Source organism: Pelophylax lessonae, assembly GCF_965119305.1.
Source record: "Pelophylax lessonae genome assembly, chromosome: 3".
Classification (NCBI taxonomy): domain Eukaryota; kingdom Metazoa; phylum Chordata; class Amphibia; order Anura; family Ranidae; genus Pelophylax; species Pelophylax lessonae.
In genome coordinates this window covers 377,661,327-377,684,286 of record NC_138770.1, presented here as the reverse complement: position 1 = coordinate 377,684,286, position 22,960 = coordinate 377,661,327, and the positions used below count along the sequence as shown (strand labels likewise).

At 45.7% G+C, this 22,960-nt stretch overlaps 1 protein-coding gene across 2 annotated transcripts in view; it reads left to right on the top strand.

Annotated features, from left to right (window-relative positions):
* The window catches only part of GPR63 (G protein-coupled receptor 63), a 100,875-nt gene that overhangs the window by 30,651 nt on the left and 47,264 nt on the right, over positions 1-22,960 (top strand). The window contains exon 1 of one of the 2 annotated variants that reach the window (XM_082252106.1): positions 10,364-10,472. The exons of the other annotated variant lie outside the window; for it this stretch is intronic. The gene's annotated coding sequence lies outside the window, so the exon portion shown is untranslated. Of the gene's footprint in view, positions 1-10,363; positions 10,473-22,960 lie in introns of those variants that run through there. 2 annotated transcript variants of the gene reach the window in all.

Below are 22,960 nucleotides of genomic sequence, written 5' to 3'. Positions count from 1 at the left end.
CCTTAATTTAACCAAGGCATCGTCAAACGAAGAATATTGGACCGTAGCTAAATCCTCGCTTATTTCATCATTTAAGGAATCCCCGAAAGGAAACGACAAATGATGAATAAGCCTGTAAGAATTAGGCTCCTTCTTTTGGACAATGCCCAAAGGGGAGATCCTAAAATCCTCAAAGGGTGGGACAGAGAAAGGGCCAGCGAATCTACCTAACTCGATTTCTTTACTTACCTTTTCGGCCACAACCGATTCCAAACCCGCCACGGATCTAAGGTTATCTACCAACTTACAACCCTTACCGTAAAATTTGGGAAGGGGGAAACCGTCCTGAAAGCCCTCAATTAGTAGGGTGGCTCTCACCCTGTCTGGGTAGCGCTGGAGCCACGGGAGCATGGCGGTGAGGTTCACTGGGGTTACCGCCTTTGTGTAGAAAACCCGGTGCCTGACCCCCTTGCTTCTTGAAGCATTTTGCAATGGGGTGGGCCCCAGAGCAAAAGGCGCATTTGTGCCGATACTTGCACGAACCCGGCCACTTACAGACGGATTCGTTGAAGTTAAAGCACACTCCTTTTCTAAATTGAAAACCCGGAGAGGCTGCTTGGGACTGTTGACTCGGAAAGGGCTGTCTGGAAAAAATAGACCTCTGGGGGAGAAAAAGGTCCAGCCAAAGGCTGACGTCCTTAGTTCCCCATTTCATGGCAGGCTGCACCGCCAGTTTTTGGCGAAAAGCCACGTCATACTGGAACCATGATGTCCCACCGAAATTCTTGTACGCTTCTAATATGATATCCGCGTGTTGAAAAAGCCCCACACTTTTGGTAGGGAATCTCTCACACATTACTGATGAAAAAATAAAGAAACCCTGTAACCAGTTATTGAAAGATTTGGAAACAGGGCGCCTTCGTTCCTCATCATCCTTCCTATCCCCTTTAGCGACAAAATCCCTAGCTGAAGGCAACAGTGACAACATATCAATAAAATGTCCCTGCCATATCCTCTCCTTAACTGATTCGGATAGGTGGAAACCTAGCGGGGACATTTCACAGGTGAGAGTTTCCCTAAGGGAAGTCTCAGGTAAATTTTGTGATTGAGCCAGGAGATAAGAAGCAGACATCTCAGAGTGCAAGCTTTGGGGCCTATGAGGTTCGACCTCCAAATTGCCCATGGGAGGAACCCAGACATCCCTAGGTGAAGGGGCATGTTGTGATAACCCCATGTCGCCCGTTACATGAGCGGGGTTGGCAGATACTGCTGTAGAATTGGCCGGTGTACCAGTGCAAGACCCAGTAACCGGACTGGTCTCAAGCATAGACTTAAAATCCTTTAAGAAATTTTGAAGTAAACCTGAAATGGCTGGCAGGGGGGTACTGTCCTGAGCGACAGCACCCCCAGTGTTAAAAGCTGAGGTAACCTGCTGTATTCCTGGGGGCCCAGTGCTTAAGGCAGATGCTGGTGACCCCTGCTGATGCGTCCCGGGGGGCCTAGGGGCCCTAGTAGGGGCTGGTGGCCCGGGCTGCTGTGTCCCGGAAGGCCTGAAGTCTAAATGTCTGGCTGGTGTGAGAGGCAGATTTCCTGGGGGCCTAGCGAGCAATGTGGGGGCTGGCACAGTGTCCATGAAGTTCTCCTCACCTGATCTCGCCGGCGCGATCCCCTCCGGATTCCTGGTCCCGCCGATCGATCCCGCCGCTTCCGACCGGGCCCTCGCTCCGGGTCCTGGAGCAGGTCTTCCCGCCTGTCTTCTTCTTGGCGAGTCTTCAAGACGTCCGCCGGAGGGGAGAACCGTTGGCGCGGAGTGCGCCGCCTCTTCGCCGGCCCGATTCCTTGGCCGGTTCTTCCGGGTGTGGCGCGCCTGCGCACACCCCTCTCCGTGACGTCTTCTACGCCCGGCGTCACCGACGATGACGATCTTCCTTCTGCGCCCGCCGCGTCACCCGATCCTCTTCCGACGTCTCTTCCGGCGGCCACCGTCGATGCCGGTCCTGCGCGGTCTTCACCTTCCGCTCCCTCGGATGCAGCGACGAGCGGCAATTCAAAACACCTCCGGAGCCAATCTTCACCGCCATCTTCTCCCGCCCGCTCGATCAGTCTTCTTAGGAGGCTCATCTCGGCTGAGGTAAGCGGGGGCGCCTAACTCCTCTTCTTCTTCTCTTCTCCTCTTCTCCCAGGAAAGCCGCCGCTGACGTCTTCCACCCCGAACCGCCTGCTGGACTACCGACAGTGGACAAACGCTACCGCCGACGATGGACTCTGGAACCGCTGGGCTGTCTTCTTTCTTCGCTGCTTGACCGACGGAGTGACGGCTCATCTGTGAGGGGATCCTTAAATGGGTCCTCTTGAACCCCTTCAGCCAATCAACTTTGAACTTCTTCACAGGCGGGAGAAACCGGCTCAGACAGGTCAGGGGCTTATTCTCCCTAGATACTCAAGTAAACTAACTAAACCCTATAGCCAATCAGCTTACCTTAAACTCTGACAGGCTCTAAACTGCCTGACAACTTAAACTCTGCCTATTCCTTCTCCTAAACTATCCTCACCTGCCACTACCCCATGAATAAAAGGGGCCATTCGTTCCCTTTTCTCTTCATTCTAAAAATAAGGAGTAAAACTCACATGAGAATGAAGAATACAAGCCTATCATGATGGGGTTTCACCCAGAGGATGTCCTGGGGCGTTGGGGCTCAGATGTCACTGCCACTGGTTAAGGTAGTTCCGTCCGGCTGTGTGGTAGAATAAAGGAGTAGCCTGAACCAAGAGGTGGACCGCATGCAGGAACCCAGCACTCGTCTATGACGTCACTAGTCCACAACGCGTTTCGGAGCATGCTCAGTAGAGAGAATACCACTATGCGCGCTCCTTTCTCAAGTGGTGACAGCTCCAGCATGGGCACATCTGAGCTCCAACGCCCCTTAACGTCCTCTGGGTGAAACCCCATCATGATATGCTTGTATTCTTCATTCTCATGTGAGTTTTTTACTCCTTATTTTTAGAATGAATATTTTAACAGTCTACACTCAGAGGCTCCTTTCTTTCTCTTTTCTCTTACATGTTTGGGAGGTTGCTTCCACTCCCTACCTTTTTAAGGCCAGCCCTGAATCAGTGGACTTGTTTTGGCTTTTCAGTAAAAAGCCATATGAGCATTATCATACAAGGACTGCTGTAATACACTGGATTTTGGTTTACTTCTATGAATTGTTTGTTTATTAGCGCCAGGCTATTTTTTTTTTTTTTGTCCAACATTTTTATAAGTGTCAGATGTCTGTTACCTACCTGTGCTTTGTGGTTCCTTCTGCCAGCCCCTACCTCGCTTTTGTCTCCTGTAGTAAAGTAGGGGTTGGTGGAGGGAAACACAGGCATCTGACAGACCAGGAAGTGTTAAGATGCTAAAGAGAAGTTATGATTTACCGCCTGCTGGAGAGTTATACTAAAGCTCTGTAGACATGAGTGGGTGTGTGTTATGTTCTCTATAAGGTGCACCTGGTAGTGTGTGCTGCAAGGAGGCTGTGCGATTCATTCTTACAATACATCACACTTTTTTTTTTTTTTACTTTATTGAAATGACTTTTCATTCAACTTTCTTTGGGGCCAGTTTACACCATGTGCAGTGACCTGCATGAAAACAAGTCACTGCAAGGGCGTATAAATGCAATGCAAATAGAAGTGGTAGTATTTTGACCCTTCCAGGGACCTGTTGTTTTACAATGGATGACATTTATTATGCTCTCAGTAATAAAGGTGCTCATGAGTCCATGTTAATTGCTATATTTTTGAGAATACACCAGTACTGTAGCAGTTGTACAGAATGTAGAGTAGCTTTGATGGGCTTGTACACAGCCCTAGTACCCAGCTATTGTGGTGATATTATACAGTCATGGACAGCCATTGTGGTGATATTATGCATCCATTGTGGTGATATTACACAGCCAAAGTATACAGCAATTGTGGTGATATTATACATTCATAGTAGACCGTCATTGTGGTGATATTATACATTCATAGTAGACAGTCATTGAGGTGACATTATACAGCCATTGTGGTGATAATATACGACCATTGTGGTGATACTATACAGCCATTGTGGTGGTAATATACAGCCATTGTGGTGATACTATACAGCCATTGTGGTGATACTATACAGCCATTGTGGTGATACTATACAGCCATTGTGGTGGTAATATACAGCCATTGTGGTGATACTATACAGCCATTGTGGTGATACTATACAGCCATTGTGGTGATAATATACGACCAATGTGGTGATACTACACAGCCATTGTGGTGATACTATACAGCCATTGTGGTGGTAATATACAGCCATTGTGGTGATACTATACAGCCATTGTGGTGGTAATATACAGCCATTGTGGTGATACTATACAGCCATTGTGGTGGTAATATACAGCCATTGTGGTGATACTATACAGCCATTGTGGTGGTAATATACAGCCATTGTGGTGATACTATACAGCCATTGTGGTGGTAATATACAGCCATTGTGGTGGTAATATACAGCCATTGTGGTGATACTATACAGCCATTGTGGTAATACTATACAGCCATTGTGGTAATACTATACAGCCATTGTGGTGATATTACACAGCCATAGTATACAGCAATTGTAGTGATATTATACATTCATAGTAGACAGTCATTGAGGTGACATTATACAGCCATTGTGGTGATAATATACGACCAATGTGGTGGTAATATACAGCCATTGTGGTGATACTATACAGCCATTGTGGTGATACTATACAGCCATTGTGGTGGTAATATACAGCCATTGTGGTGATACTATACAGGCATTGTGGTGGTAATATACAGCCATTGTGGTGATACTATACAGCCATTGTGTTGATACTACACAGCCCACGTGGTGGTAATATACAACCATTGTGGTGATACTATACAGCCATTGTGGTAATACTATACAGCCATTGTGGTGATATTACACAGCCATAGTATACAGCAATTGTGGTGATATTATACATTCATAGTAGACAGTCATTGTGGTGATATTATACATTCATAGTAGACATTCATTGAGGTGACATTATACAGCCATTGTGGTGATAATATACAGCCATTGTGGAGGTAATATACAGCCATTGTGGTGGTAATATACGGCCAATGTGGTGATACTATACAGCCATTGTGGTGATACTATACAGCCATTGTGGTGATACTATACAGCCATTGTGGTGGTAATATACAGCCGTTGTGGTGATACTATACAGGCATTGTGGTGATACTATACAGCCATTGTGGTGATACTACACAGCCCACGTGGTGGTAATATACAACCATTGTGGTGATACTATACAGCCATTGTGGTAATACTATACAGCCATTGTGGTGATATTACACAGCCATAGTATACAGCAATTGTGGTGATATTATACATTCATAGTAGACAGTCATTGTGGTGATATTATACATTCATAGTAGACATTCATTGAGGTGACATTATACAGCCATTGTGGTGATAATATACAGCCATTGTGGAGGTAATATACAGCTATTGTGGTGGTAATATACAGCCATTGTGGTGATACTATACAGCCATTGTGGTGGTAATATACAGCCATTGTGGTGGTAATATACAGTCATTGTGGTGATACTATACAGCCATTGTGGTAATACTATACAGCCATTGTGGTAATACTATACAGCCATTGTGGTGATATTACACAGCCATAGTATACAGCAATTGTGGTGATATTATACATTCATAGTAGACAGTCATTGAGGTGACATTATACAGCCATTGTGGTGATAATATACGGCCAATGTGGTGATACCATACAGCCATTGTGGTGATACTATACAGCCATTGTGGTGATACTATACAGCCATTGTGGTGGTAATATACAGCCGTTGTGGTGATACTATACAGGCATTGTGGTGTTAATATACAGCCATTGTGGTGATACTATACAGCCATTGTGGTGATACTACACAGCCCACGTGGTGGTAATATACAGCCATTGTGGTGATACTATACAGCCATTGTGGTAATATACAGCCATTGTGGTAATACTATACAGCCATTGTGGTGATATTACACAGCCATAGTATACAGCAATTGTGGTGATATTATACATTCATAGTAGACAGTCATTGTGGTGATATTATACATTCATAGTAGACATTCATTGAGGTGACATTATACAGCCATTGTGGTGATACTATACAGCCATTGTGGAGGTAATATACAGCCATTGTGGTGGTAATATACAGCCATTGTGGTGATACTATACAGCCATTGTGGTGGTAATATACAGCCATTGTGGTGGTAATATACAGCCATTGTGGTGATACTATACAGCCATTGTGGTGATATTACACAGCCATAGTATACAGCAATTGTGGTGATATTATACATTCATAGTAGACAGTCATTGTGGTGATATTATACATTCATAGTAGACATTCATTGAGGTGACATTATACAGCCATTGTGGTGATACTATACAGCCATTGTGGTGGTAATATACAGCCATTGTGGTGGTAATATACAGCCATTGTGGTGATACTATACAGCCATTGTGGTGGTAATATACAGCCATTGTGGTGGTAATATACAGCCATTGTGGTGGTAATATACAGCCATTGTGGTGATACTATACAGCCATTGTGGTGATACTACACAGCCATTGTCGTGATACTATACAGTCATTGTCGTGATACTATACAGCCATTGTCGTGATACTATACAACCATTGTCGTGATATTAGATAGCCATAGTATACAGCAATCGTGGTGATATTATACATTAATAGAAGACAGTCATTGTGGTGATATTATACATTCATAGTAGACAGTCATTGTTGTGATATTATACATTCATAGTAGACAGTCATTGAGGTGACATTATACAGCCATTGTGGTGATAATATACGACCATTGGTGATACTATGCAGGCATTGTGGTGATACTACAGCCATTGTGGTGATAATATACAGCCATTGTGGTGGTAATATACAGCCATTGTGGTGATACTATACAACCATTGTGGTGATACTACACAGCCATTGTGGTGATACTATACAGGCATTGTGGTGATAATATACAGCCATTGTGGTGATACTATACAGCCATTGTGGTGATACTATGCAGGCATTGTGGTGATAATATACAGCCATTGTGGTGATAATACACAGCCATTGTGGTGATAATGTACAGCCATTGTGGTGATAGTATAGAGCCATTGTGGTGATAATATACAATCATAGTACACAGCCATTGTGGTGATAATATACAACCATTGTGGTGATAATATACAATCATAGTACACAGCCATTGTCATGATAATATAGAGCCATTGTGGTGATAATATACAACCATTGTGGTGATAATATAGAGCCATTGTGGTGATAATATAGAGCCATTGTGGTGATAATATACAGCCATTGTGGTGATAATATACAGCCATTGTGGTGATAATATACAATCATAGTACACAGCCATTGTGGTGATAATATACAACTATTGTGGTGATAATATACAATCATAGTACACAGCCATTGTGATGATAATATAGAGCCATTGTGGTGATAATATACAACCATTGTGGTGATAATATAGAGCCATTGTGGTGATAATATAGAGCCATTGTGGTGATAATATACAACCATTGTGGTGATAATATAGAGCCATTGTGGTGATATTAAACAATCATTGTAGTGATATTATACAGCCATTGTGGTGATAGTATACAATCATAGTATACATGCATTGTGGTGATAGTATACAATCATAGTATACATGCATTGTGGTGATAGTATACAATCATAGTATACAATCATAGTATACATGCATTGTGGTGATAGTATACAATCATAGTATACAATCATAGTGTACAGGCATTGTGGTGATAGTATACAATCATAGTATACAATCATAGTGTACAGGCATTGTGGTGATAGTATACAATCATAGTATACAATCATAGTGTACAGGCATTGTGGTGATAGTATACAATCATAGTATACAGGCATTGTGGTGATAGTATACAATCATAGTATACATGCATCGTGGTGATAGTATACAATCATAGTATACAGTCATAGTATACATGCATTGTGGTGATAGTATACAATCATAGTATACAATCATAGTGTACAGGCATTGTGGTGATAGTATACAATCATAGTATACAATCATAGTGTACAGGCATTGTGGTGATAGTATACAATCATAGTATACATGCATTGTGGTGATAGTATACAATAATAGTATACAATCATAGTGTACAGGCATTGTGGTGATAGTATACAATCATAGTGTACAGGCATTGTGGTGATAGTATACAATCATAGTATACATGCATTGTGGTGATAGTATACAATCATAGTATACATGCATCGTGGTGATAGTATACAATCATAGTATACAGTCATAGTATACATGCATTGTGGTGATAGTATACAATCATAGTATACAATCATAGTGTACAGGCATTGTGGTGATAGTATACAATCATAGTATACAATCATAGTGTACAGGCATTGTGGTGATAGTATACAATCATAGTATACAATCATAGTGTACAGGCATTGTGGTGATAGTATACAATCATAGTGTACAGGCATTGTGGTGATAGTATACCATCATAGTATACATGCATTGTGGTGATAGTATACAATCATAGTATACAATCATAGTGTACAGGCATTGTGGTGATAGTATACAATCATAGTGTACAGGCATTGTGGTGATAGTATACAATCATAGTGTACATGCATTGTGGTGATAGTATACAATCATAGTATACATGCATTGTGGTGATAGTATACAATCATAGTATACAATCATAGTGTACAGGCATTGTGGTGATAGTATACAATCATAGTGTACAGGCATTGTGGTGATAGTATACAATCATAGTGTACAGGCATTGTGGTGATAGTATACAATCATAGTGTACATGCATTGTGGTGATAGTATACAATCATAGTATACATGCATTGTGGTGATAGTATACAATCATAGTATACAATCATAGTGTACAGGCATTGTGGTGATAGTATACAATCATAGTGTACAGGCATTGTGGTGATAGTATACAATCATAGTGTACATGCATTGTGGTGATAGTATACAATCATAGTGTACATGCATTGTGGTGATAGTATACAATCATAGTATACAATCATAGTGTACAGGCATTGTGGTGATAGTATACAATCATAGTATACATGCATTGTGGTGATAGTATACAATCATAGTATACAATCATAGTGTACAGGCATTGTGGTGATAGTATACAATCATAGTGTACATGCATTGTGGTGATAGTATACAATCATAGTGTACATGCATTGTGGTGATAGTATACAATCATAGTATACATGCATTGTGGTGATAGTATACAATCATAGTATACATGCATTGTGGTGATAGTATACAATCATAGTATACAATCATAGTGTACAGGCATTGTGGTGATAGTATACAATCATAGTGTACAGGCATTGTGGTGATAGTATACAATCATAGTGTACAGGCATTGTGGTGATAGTATACAATCATAGTGTACATGCATTGTGGTGATAGTATACAATCATAGTATACATGCATTGTGGTGATAGTATACAATCATAGTATACAATCATAGTGTACAGGCATTGTGGTGATAGTATACAATCATAGTGTACAGGCATTGTGGTGATAGTATACAATCATAGTGTACATGCATTGTGGTGATAGTATACAATCATAGTATACAATCATAGTGTACAGGCATTGTGGTGATAGTATACAATCATAGTGTACAAGCATTGTGGTGATAGTATACCATCATAGTATACATGCATTGTGGTGATAGTATACAATCATAGTATACAATCATAGTGTACAGGCATTGTGGTGATAGTATACAATCATAGTATACAATCATAGTGTACAGGCATTGTGGTGATAGTATACAATCATAGTGTACAGGCATTGTGGTGATAGTATACAATCATAGTGTACATGCATTGTGGTGATAGTATACAATCATAGTATACAATCATAGTGTACAGGCATTGTGGTGATAGTATACAATCATAGTGTACAGGCATTGTGGTGATAGTATACAATCATAGTGTACATGCATTGTGGTGATAGTATACAATCATAGTATACATGCATTGTGGTGATATTACACAGCATTGTGCAGCTCCCCCTCTCTCTCTCTCCCATACTGGAGAGTGGAGAACTTTCCTCCTCAGCCAGCTGTGTAGTGAGGTTTTACTTTCTCCTAGCGGGAGAGCCAATAGGAGCCTGTGGGGGCGTGTCTGTTGCTGTAGGCCGGCCCAGTGTGTGAATGCAGCATCTGGCTGAGAGCCGTCCTATGTCTCCCGATGTCCCATTCACAAAGCGTGTTCCGCTCATCCCTGCACTCCGTCCAGCTACATGATCCTCCGCCGCCGGGAGCAGCCAGCAGTCAGCCGTCCACCCGCCCGCTATGAATGGCTGGAGAAGGGAGACAGGTATAAGATCCTGCCCTCTAATACGGGGATCCATCCCGGGTGTGTGCATTATACACAATAGCTGCATGTAGTGCCATAGGAAGCCTGATCACCATGGCTGCTCATGGGGCAGGTAATGGACTCCAGTGTCCTCTGGGTGATGGTGTCTCTCCAGCCTGTGCTCAGTATTGTGTATGGAGGAGGAGAGATCCCATCCTTGTATGGGGTGATGAGAAGGGTTCTGACTAGGACTGGGCACAGAGGGGTTCTGACCAGTCATGGAGGGGTTCTTACCAGGACTGATCACGGAGGGGTTCTGACCAGGCAGGGAGGGGTTCTGAGTGACCAGGACTGGGCGCGGATGGGTTCTCACCAGTCACGGAGGGGTTCTTACCAGGACTGATCACGGAGGGGTTCTGACCAGGCACGATGTGGTTCTGACCAGGACTGGGCATTGAGGGGTTCTGAACGAGACTGATCACGGAGGGGTTCTGACCAGGCACGGAGGGGATCGAACCAGGACTGGGCATGGAGGGGTTCTGACCAGGACTGGGCACAAAGGGGATTGGACCAGGACTGGGCACGGAGGGGACCCGACCAGGACTGGGCACAGAGGGGATCGGACTGGGCACAGAGGGCACCCAGCCATAACTGGGCATGGAGGGAATCAGACTGGGCACAGAGGGGAGCCGATCAGGACTGGGCACGGAGGGGATCCCGACTAGGACTGGGCACAAAGGAGATCCCGACCAGGACTGGGCACAGAGGGGATCCCGACCAGGACTGGGCACAGAGGGGATCCCGACCAGGACTGAGCACATAGGGGATCCCGACCAGGACTGAGCACATAGGGGATCCCGACCAGGACTGAGCACATAGGGGATCCCGACCAGGACTGAGCACATAGGGGATCCCGACCAGGACTGGGCACAGAGGGGATCCTGACCAGGACTGGGCACAGAGGGGATCCCGACCAGGACTGGGCACAGAGGGGATCCCGACCAGGACTGAGCACATAGGGGATCCCGACCAGGACTGGGCACAGAGGGGATCGGACTGGGCACAGAGGGCACCCAGCCATAACTGGGCATGGAGGGAATCAGACTGGGCACAGAGGGGAGCCGATCAGGACTGGGCACGGAGGGGATCCCGACCAGGACTGGGCACAAAGGAGATCCCGACCAGGACTGGGCACAGAGGGGATCCCGACCAGGACTGAGCACATAGGGGATCCCGACCAGGACTGAGCACATAGGGGATCCCGACCAGGACTGAGCACAGAGGGGATCCCGACCAGGACTGAGCACATAGGGGATCCCGACCAGGACTGAGCACAGAGGGGATCCCGACCAGGACTGAGCACATAGGGGATCCCGACCAGGACTGGGCACAGAGGGGATCCCGACCAGGACTGAGCACATAGGGGATCCTGACCAGGACTGGGCACAGAGGGGATCCTGACCAGGACTGGGCACAGAGGGGATCCCGACCAGGACTGGGCACAGAGGGGATCCCGACCAGGACTGAGCACATAGGGGATCCCGACCAGGACTGGGCACAGAGGGGATCGGACTGGGCACAGAGGGCACCCAGCCATAACTGGGCATGGAGGGAATCAGACTGGGCACAGAGGGGAGCCGATCAGGACTGGGCACGGAGGGGATCCCGACCAGGACTGGGCACAAAGGAGATCCCGACCAGGACTGGGCACAGAGGGGATCCCGATAAGGACTGAGCACATAGGGGATCCCGACCAGGACTGAGCACATAGGGGATCCCGACCAGGACTGAGCACAGAGGGGATCCCGACCAGGACTGAGCACATAGGGGATCCCGACCAGGACTGGGCACAGAGGGGATCCCGACCAGGACTGAGCACATAGGGGATCCTGACCAGGACTGGGCACAGAGGGGATCCCGACCAGGACTGGGCACAGAGGGGATCCCGACCAGGACTGAGCACATAGGGGATCCCGACCAGGACTGGGCACAGAGGGGATCGGACTGGGCACAGAGGGCACCCAGCCATAACTGGGCATGGAGGGAATCAGACTGGGCACAGAGGGGAGCCGATCAGGACTGGGCACGGAGGGGATCCCGACCAGGACTGGGCACAAAGGAGATCCCGACCAGGACTGGGCACAGAGGGGATCCCGACCAGGACTGAGCACATAGGGGATCCCGACCAGGACTGAGCACATAGGGGATCCCGACCAGGACTGAGCACAGAGGGGATCCCGACCAGGACTGAGCACATAGGGGATCCCGACCAGGACTGGGCACAGAGGGGATCCCGACCAGGACTGAGCACATAGGGGATCCTGACCAGGACTGGGCACAGAGGGGATCCCGACCAGGACTGGGCACAGAGGGGATCCCGACCAGGACTGAGCACATAGGGGATCCCGACCAGGACTGGGCACAGAGGGGATCCCGACCAGGACTGGGCACAGAGGGGATCCCGACCAGGACTGAGCACATAGGGAATCCCGACCAGGACTGGGCACAGAGGGGATCCCGACCAGGACTGGGCACAGAGGGGATCCCGACCAGGACTGGGCACAGAGGGGATCCCGACCAGGACTGAGCACATAGGGGACCCCGACCAGGACTGGGCACAGAGGGGATCCCAACCAGGACTGGGCACGGAGAAGATCCCGACCAGGACTGGGCACGGAGGGGATCCTACCAGGACTGAGCACCTGCTGCCCCAGGTGATAGAAATGCAACTCTTAGGTGCTCATGCACACGGGTATACAAACCACAACATTCACATGCTTACTGCATACAGTTTATATGGATCTGAACACAACCGTATTATTGGCTAAGGGTTTATGCCCACGGATGCCTTGTGGTTTGCATCCCTTCATAGCGTTAAAGCATTTGTTACCCCAACACTTCATATTCCTAATATGTGCCAGCCTGCTGTACCATGTGCTTGTATGGTAAAGTCTTCTGTTCTCCTTCTTTGCTTCCTTAATGTGAAATCTCTGGTGATCCTGTCAGTCCTATTAAAAACTGACCACACTGTGCAGGAGAGAGTGCTGGGAACTCAGCCTGTTCTCCTTCAATGATCAGACTTGTCCTGACACCCCCCCCCTGCACAGCCATTCACTGGGAAGGTCAGTGTGCTGTTGCTGCTCCCCCCTGCCAGCTCTTATGCAGTTGAGAACAGAGGGAACTTAGGGAATGTGATCACTTATAAAGAAATGGAAAAAAAGGTATTGATAATGGTTTTTTTTATATCTACACAAATGGTTTGCCTTTCATTTCTATTTTAAACTGAAAGGGTTGTTATACAAGGTGATCGCTTACAAGCCATGTAAAGCTAAAATAGAAGAAGCTGCATGCGCGGTATGATTTGGAACATTTTACGTATAAACCTAAAATAGAGAGATCTGCATGCGCGGTATGATTTGGAACATATTTTACGTGGAAACCAAAAATGGAAACCTTTTCATGCGCGGTATGATTATGTGCATATTTTACGTTTAAACCTAAAAGAGAAATATCTGCATGCGCGGTATGATTTGGAATATGGACGCCATTCAAACCTGAGCGTATCATTTTCAGGCGTTTTTTAGGCATTTTTTGCAGGAGTTTGGAGGCAGGCATTGACATTAGGGATGCACCGAAATGAAAAAATTCTGGGCCGAAACCGAAAATGCTGGATGCCCTTGGCCGAAAACCGAAACCGAAAATGCTGGATGCCCTTGGCCGAAAACCGAAACCGAAAATGACTTTTTTCCCCCAAATGATTTTAAAATAGATAGAACAGGGGCAAACACGGGTTGGCAAGTGGTTCATTTAAAAAGTTAGGATAAGCCTATGCGCTGACCATCAACCAGATGTAGTAAAAGAATAAAAGAAATTAGGTAGAGTACGAATATTGCTGCTTATTTTTATAATGGTATACTTGCACTTATTGTCACTGTGCACATTACTGTTCACTTATTTACATTGATTTGCTGTTGCTTTGCTTGTTTTTAGATGTGTATTCATATTTATTCCTGTGATTTTTATAACATATTGGGGGTGATTGAGCGCCGGTTCTATTTATAATTTTAAGTGGTTGATTTAATTACCAATGACATTAGTATTATGCAGCATGAGGGGGTTATTGTATTGTCACTGCTGGTCACTGATGAATTAGTGACCGACCAGTGGCAGTTAATTAACCCCTTTGTGCTGCATTAGTGCAACCAGTATCAGTATTAATTAACACTGGTTGCACTGATACTGGTTGCACTAATGCAGCACAAAGGGGTTAATTAACACTGATACTGGTCGGTCACTAATGCATCAGTGACCAGCAGTGGCAATACAGTAACCCCCTCATGCTGCATAATACAAATACCATTGGTAACCTCACCTCAGCGTCCCCCCCCCCCCCCCCGCCTCAGCGTCCCTCCCCACCCCAATGATGCAGTCTCCTTACTCTCTGCTTTCCTGTGTTCTTCCTTTCAAAAGACCCGCCTCTGGCTGGCGACCCGCCTCCCGGTGATGTCACTACTACTACGATCTGTGCATGAATGAACTAACAGACCCGGCGGGCAGGCGAGCGGCCGCTAATAGCTATAATTAAGTGAGCGCTTCACTTCCCTGTCAGCGGAGATACATGCCTGATAGGGAAGTGAAGCGCTCACATAGTTACAGCTATTAGCGGCCGCTTGCCTGCCCGCCGGGTCTGTTAGTTCATTCATGCACAGATCGTAGTAGTAGTGACATCACCGGGAGGCGGGCCGCCGGCCAGAGGCGGGTCTTTTGAAACCTGCGCTGCGCCCGCGGCGGCCATCTTTAGTATCAGCATTTTTAACCCATTTTCGGCCGAAATGGAATAAGCCCATTTTCGGGCGGAAATTTCGGTGCACCACTAATTGACATCTAATAAAAACGCCTGTAATCTGCCAAAAAAGAAGCTCATGCACTTTTTTGAGCTTCAGGCGTTTTGCTTCAGGTGATAAATTGCTCGTATGTGAACAGGGGCCATTGAAATGAATAGGATTTTGCTTGTTAGGCGTTTTAGGACTTCAGAGATGAGCGTTTTATGAGCTGAAAACCAGTCAGGAGGGAACAGGGCCTAATGTGAACCTGTCCTCGTGTATGTTTTTATCTCCCGCTGGCACTGAATGACTAGGCAGCAGTGGTGTAGAAGGACCATGGTCTTCAGCCCTGAGGTCATTCTGTGCCGTTGCTGCTTAGTATATTCAGGTCCAGGGGGAGATGTTAACATACACTAAGAGTAATGCCCCATACACACGTGCAGATTATCTGCAGACTTTTGTCTGCAGACTTACCAAAACCATATAATATGAGGTCAAACCTAAACACTTTCAATTTGTATGCAATCCGGCAGGCCTTTGCACTACATAGAAAAGGTAAGTCTGCAGACAAAAGTCTGCAAATAATCTGCACGTGTGTATGGGGCATAAGTGGCACTATGCAGCAGCGGTGGCATAGAACGACCTTGGCTTTCAGTCATTTTTATATTTCCAGTGTGCTCACTGACCCTTACAGCTGCCGTACACATCTCCATTATATGGGCATGCATGGAAAAACATTACCACTATGGACTATGTTTTTTTATACAGAAACTTTCTGCTACAAAGATTTTGCATATATTTCAGTACTGTATGTATAAGCCCTAAAAAGAAATTGTGTGCACTACATTTATACTGCATTTATTCATTTTTAGGCCCCTTTCACACTAGTGCGACTTGTCCCGCCATTTTTGACCGCAAAATCGTATGACAAGTCGTTATCCATTATTTTCAATGAGCTCCATTCATATCAGTGCGTTTTGAAGTCGCACCTACTTCAAAGTAGTTCCTGCACTACTGTGCCAGGATTTGATTGCGTTTTGAGCCATAGCCATAGCCATTGCAGTCAAAATCGCGGCAAAGTCGCGTCAAAATCGCTGTAAAATCGCGTTGCATAAGTGTGAAAGGGGCCTTACTGTGTTCTTCCTGTGTATACGTTACCAAAAGTATTGGGACATCTGCCTTTACACACACATGAACTTTAATGGCATCCCAGTCTTAGTCCGTAGGGTTAAATATTGATTTGGTCCACCCTTTGCAGCTATACCAGCTTCAGCTCTTCTGGGAAGGCTGTCCACAAGGTTGAGTGTGTCTATGGGAATGTTTGACCATTCTTCCAGAAGCGCATTTGTGAGGTCAGGCACTGATGTGGGCGAGAGGGTGTGACTCGCAGTCTGTACTCTAAGAACCAGTTCACACCATAGAACGCAGTTTGGATGCGTTCCAGATGCTTTTCTTTATGCACGTTTTTGATGTGTTCCAGTGCATTTTTGGTGCATTTTTGATGCAGTCCTATGCATTTTTTTTTACCCCTCATTTTTCTTAACCTTTAGTAAGGACATGTGTTTTCAGTGCGTTTTTAGTGCATTTAGGTGCTTTCTGGTGCATTTGTGATGCGTTGCACAGTCCAGTGTAGGAAAAAATTTAGCATGTTCTACCTTTTTTTTTTCTGGAACTGGAACACACTGAAACTGCAAGCACTGGTGTGAACTATGCTATTGGAAACCATATAACCTACTTTCCATGCATTTTTGATGCAGAAAAAAATGCACTGGACTGCATGTGGTCCATCTGGCCCTAATTCATGCCAAAGGTGTTCTATCGGATTGAGGTCAGGACTCTGTGCAGGTCTGTGAAGTTCTTCCACCCCAAACTCACTCATCCATTTCTTTATGGACCTTGTTTCTGCACTGGTGTGCAGTCATGTTGGATTAGGAAGGGCCGTCCACAAACTGTTCCCACAAAGTTGGGAGCATGAAATTTTCCAAAATGTTTTGGTATGCTGACACCTTAAGAGTTCCCTTCACTGGAACTAAGGGGCCAAGCCCAACCCCTGAAAAACAACCCCACACCATAATCCCCCCTCCACCAAATGATTTGGACCAGTGCACAAAGCAAGGTCCATAAAGACATAGATGAGTGAGTTTGGGATGGAGGAACTTGACTAGCCTGCACAAATTCCTGGCCTCAACCTGATAAAACACCTTTGGGCTGAATTTAAGTGCAGACTGCGAGCCAGGCCTTCTCATCCAACATCAGTGCCTGACCTCACAAATATGCTTCTGGAAGAATGGTCAAACATTCCCATAGACACACTCCTAAACCTTGTGGACAGCCTTCCCAGGAGAGTTGAAGCTGTTATAGCTGCAAAAGGTGGGCCAAACCAATACTGAACCCTACGGACTAAGACTGGGATGCCATTAAAGTTCATGTGTGTGTAAAGGCAGGTGTCCCAATACTTTTGGTAATATAGTGTGTGTGTAGAGGATACAGAAATCCCCTCACTAGGCACCTGGCTGGGTTGTTGGGAATCCGATTGATATGCATCACACTTGAAATATGATGGGTAAAAGCAGCATGCATGTGGTACCTGACCAGAGGAGCAATACAAGTGATTGGGACTGCATTGATCAATGAGGACAGTCATTGCATAGTGTTTTAACATGGCACAGCACAAAGTAAACCTCCTGTGTCCCTAAGCACTTTGTGTCCTGAGTGACTTTATTAGACAATATTTTCTGTAGTGAGAACCATGGAATGTTCATTGCTCGTTGTTTCCCACCTCCTTTGACACGTTTCTGTGTGGGACCTTGGTGTGGGCGATAGTGGGTAGCTGCGTAGAATTGATATAAATAAACTTTTACAAGTTCAACGCATCTTCAAGTTATGCATTTTTAAATAGTTTGTAACAAGGTTTTAAACAGTAGTATAAAATACTTATTTTGAGTTGCTTAATTAATGATGTAAACTCAAAGTTTTGCTGCAAAATTCAGGTGCATTTGTCCTTCCTCTGTCAACTGCTAACATTTGGCAGTTATGCCCCGTACACACGTGCAGATTATCTGCAGACTAACCTTTTCTATGTAGTGCAAGGGCCTGCCAGATTGCATACAAATTGAAAGTGTTTAGGTTTGACCTCATATTATATGGATTTAGTAAGTCTGCAGACAAAAGTCTGCAGATAATCTGCACGTGTGTATGGGGCATTAGAAGATGTAGGGAAGAAAGAGATGAACTTGGCTGCCATACAATCATCATTTGTTACTTATGCCTAAAATCTAAGCTGCCCAGGTGACTCCTTGTGGATTTTTAGATCTCTAAGGTTTATGACCAGAAATTGGTAAATATAGGGTGTCACTGCTTTATGTGGTATTTGTGAGTAGATCTGGGAGCACTTTCTTCAGTTTTCATATCAGAAAGCTATTAAAGAAGAATTTTAAGTATGGATATTTTTACCTTGTTACATTGGCCCAGCTTGGATCAATGTAACTATACATTTACCATGCCTGTGGAATCCCTCTAGAACAGGGTTCTCCAAACTGTGAACACAGGCTGGACGTGGCCCTTTGCTTGCCTTTATCTGGTCCTAGGGCAATATTCCTTCCACTGGTATGAGGTACTATTACTCCCACTGACACCAACAATGTGGTATTCCTCCCACTAACGCCAGAGATGGGCGACTAATTCTCCCTCTGACCCCAACGATAGGGCACTATTCCTCCCACTGACACCAGAGATGGGCAACTAATTCTCCCTCTGACCCCAATGACGGGCCACTATTCCTCCCACTGACATCAGAGATGGGCTACTATTTCTCCCACTGACCCCAATGATGGGGCACTATTCCTCCCACTGACAGCAGAGATGGGCAACCAATTCTTCCACTGACCCAATGAAGGGGCACAATTCCTCTTACTGACACCAGAGATGGGCAACCAATTCTCCCACTGACCCCCAACAAAGGGGCACTATTCCTCCCACTGACACCAGAGATGGGCAACTAGTTCTCCCACTGACCCCAACGATGGGGGACTATTCCTCCCACTGACATCAGGGATGGGCAACTAATTCTCCCACTGATACCAACGATGGGGGACTATTTCTCCCACTGACATCAGAGATGTGCAACTAATTCTTCCACTTACCCAAACTATGGGGCACTATTCCTCCCACTGACACCAGAGATGGGCAACTAATTCCCCACTGACACCAAGGATGGGGCACAATTCCTCCCACTGACATCAGAGAGGGGCAACTAATTCTGCCACTGACCCCAATGATGGGGCACTATTCCTCCCCCTGACACTAGAGATGGGCAACTAATTCTTCCACTAACACCAACGATGGGGCACTATTACTCCCACTGACACCAATTATGAAATTTGTTTTACTTCTACCGACCACTAAGCCTATGACATTGTTTACTCCCATCAATGCCAGGGTATTTTTTTCCTCCACTGGCTACAGTCCGGTCCCCCTGAAGTTTGAAGGGCAATAAACTGGCCCCTTGTTTCAAGAAGCTGGAAATCACTGAAGTAGACACCACTACTCAGGTGATCTCCATTTGCTACTGAATCCTGTGCCGAGATGCTGACCTGCTACATTCTGAACACAGGAGGAAGGGTTCTCAGCAGAGGCATCATTCGTTGATCACTTTTCATTGCATTTTCTCAGTGAACACTATGTGGCATGGTGGGGCATGGAAGTCAGGCTGTCCACCTCATACAATCAGAGAACATCTTGCATTCTCTGAGAAAATGCAAAGCGATCTCTGAATGGCATCCCTACCCAGTGGCTGGCCTTTCCGTGTTCACGATGCAGTGTGACAGGCGCTTGGCATAGGATCCAGAAGCAAGTGGAGATCACTGGAGTAGTGGTGTCTACTTCACTGATTTCCAGTTTCTAGAGCAGGGGTCTTCAAACTATGGCCCTCCAATTGTTCAGAAACTACAATTCCCATCATGCCTAGTCATGTCTTTTACAATGCCTCAGGGGATGTGTAGATCCGCTGGAGTGCTGGAATTCTTCTTTAACCCATTTGTGCCTGAGGGTAAAACAAATGTTAACACCTGAACACAGTTTTGCAACTTTGACGTGTTTTCAAAACCGCACATATCATCGCAACTACAGGCGGTCCCTGGGTTACAAACAAGATAGGGTCTGTAGTAAAGCTGTATGAAAAACATTACGATCTCAATAAAAGCTCGATAAAATGGCCTGTCTTCGATTCTTAGGGCTCTTTCACACAGTCCGCATTCCGTTGCGGACTGTGCTGTGCTCAGCGGGGATCGATCCGTCGATCCCCGCTGAGCCGGCGGATGACAGCTCCGTCTCCGCACTGTGTGCGGAGAGGGAGGTGTCAGAGCCCCGCTGCTCTCTATGGGGAATCGGATGAGAGGGGACCGCCTGTCCGCTCTCATCCGATCCCATCCGATCCGATCCCCAGGACGGATGGAAAGTAGGGTTTCCATCAGTCCAGATTTCACGGATCGGATGCGGATGGCAGCGGGTGTCAGCGGACATGTCTCCGCTGACATCCGCTGCTCCATAGGGCTGAATGGGGCATCCGATCAGATCCGCCTAAAAAACTGACAGGTGGATCTGATCGGAACGCCCGTGTGAAAGAGCCCTTACTGAGCCGTTCTCTGCTCACTCACAGCTGTCAAAAAAAAAAAAAAAAAAAAAGCCCCAACAAATGTTTATCAACACTGTTAAGGCTGCTAAGATAACTATAAACACAATGCTTTACAATGTATCTTTTCCTTTTAGATCAAAGGAATGAACTTCCATCTGTAAGGGAGAGCAGTTTAACCTCTCAGCCCCGGTTCACACTACTGCGTGTGCGGGGTTCGCATGTCATGTCGGAGCGCACTGCTCCGACATGACATGCGATCAGCTGTGTGGTGCGAGTTTAGCCATACAGTTTGTATGGCTAAATTTGCATCGCACCTGCAGCAAACACGCACAGGAGGCATTTTTGCTGCCGCATCAGGATCGGATCGCACAGCGGTTCACACTTGTGCGATCCGATCCTGTGCGAACTGCACGATCGCACTGCGATATGCGATCAAACTGGGGGTGTCGTTAAGATTACATTGACACCCCCAGCGGATCGCATATGGCAGTGTGAACTGCCGGGGGTGCGTGTGCGATGCGGGAACAGGCTGCGAATTCGCAGCATTCCCGCATCGCATCAGTGTGAACCGAGCCTCAAAGACTAAGCCTTTTTCTGACAATTGCTGCTTACAAGTTAAAATCAGTATTTTTTGCTAGAAAATTACTTAGAACTCCCAAACATTATAAATATTTTTTCAGCAGAGACCCTAGAGAATAAAATGGCAATCGTTGCAACCTTTTATGTCACACTGTATTTGTGCAAAAGTCTTTCAAACACAGTTTTTGGGGGAAAAAGTACAATTTAATGAATTTTTAAAAAAACTAAACAGTAAAGTTAGCCCATTTTTTTTGTATAATATAAAAGATGTTACGCCGAGAATCACGAGAGAATCTTTATTCTAAGCATAAAAATTGTGATGCTCATTTTAGCCAGAATTGTGCAGCTCTAGACTGTAGGTTTGTTCTTAAGTTGAATTTGTTTGTAAGTCAGAACAGGTAAATTTTTTAAGTTCAGCTCCAGCCAAAAAAATAGTTTTTACATTTTTTGGATAGCATAGGGAGGGGTTACCACCCCTGTAATATTTGTTTTACTGTCTGTGCCCGTGTTCAGAAGATTTCACCTCACTTTCTGTCCCTGTGACAATTGAATTCTGAACATTTTGGGTTGTTGCAGAAACAAGGATTGGTGATGGAGCTTTAACGTGAATTTCCCTTCCTAGGGGTAGATTTCCTCTCGCTTCCTGGTGTCTCCCTCTGTTTGTAAGTAGGAGCCGTTTGTAAGTCGGATGTTTGTAACACGGGGACAGCTTGTACTTTGTCCTTCCAGGTGGATTATACCTTGTTTTTTTTGTTTGTTTTTTTTAGGGCAAATTTGGCTTTTATTTGGTAGTAAATAGTAAAGGACCCCCCCCCCCCTTTTTTTTTTTTTTTTTTTTTTTTTTTTTGATGCATCAAAGTAAAACTGGCATACAATATTTTTCTCTTTCATTCATTGAAGGACATAGCTCCTGCTCTTCATAACCATTGTGCTATACAGCCCCCTACTGGAGTAGGACACTAGGCAGAAAAAGAATTTAGCTACGCCTATGGGCAGTCCCAGGGGGTATACTCCCTCTCTCTGCTATAGGTACTCAGTTTTTTTCTGCCTAGCCAGGAGTAAGGACCTAGTTCCTTGCTGGGATCTCTGATCCTAGTGAATTTTTACCCTTTTTAGATTTTTTTAGAATTTTTTTTCTTCTGGTTTTCTCCTGTGAGATCTACAATCAACTGCCGGACTGGGTGACGGGCTGGATAATCTAGATCCAGTGGTCACTCCAGTCTGGCCAGCAAGTGCGCGCAGACCTCAGCTCCGTGCTAGGTTGGCTGTGACATAGCCCCACTGGACGGGGGCTGGCCTTCAAGTTGAACTACTTGCAAGGTCACATACGACCAGGTCTCGGCCCAAGTGGCAGCATTCCTCCTGGCCGACAGCCCCCCATTAAGATGGCGAGGGGTTCTGTCTGGAGCAGTGCCTGCCTGGCTCCTGGTATGGTGAGTATCCCCCCTCCACATATGCTAGGGCTGTGTGGGTAG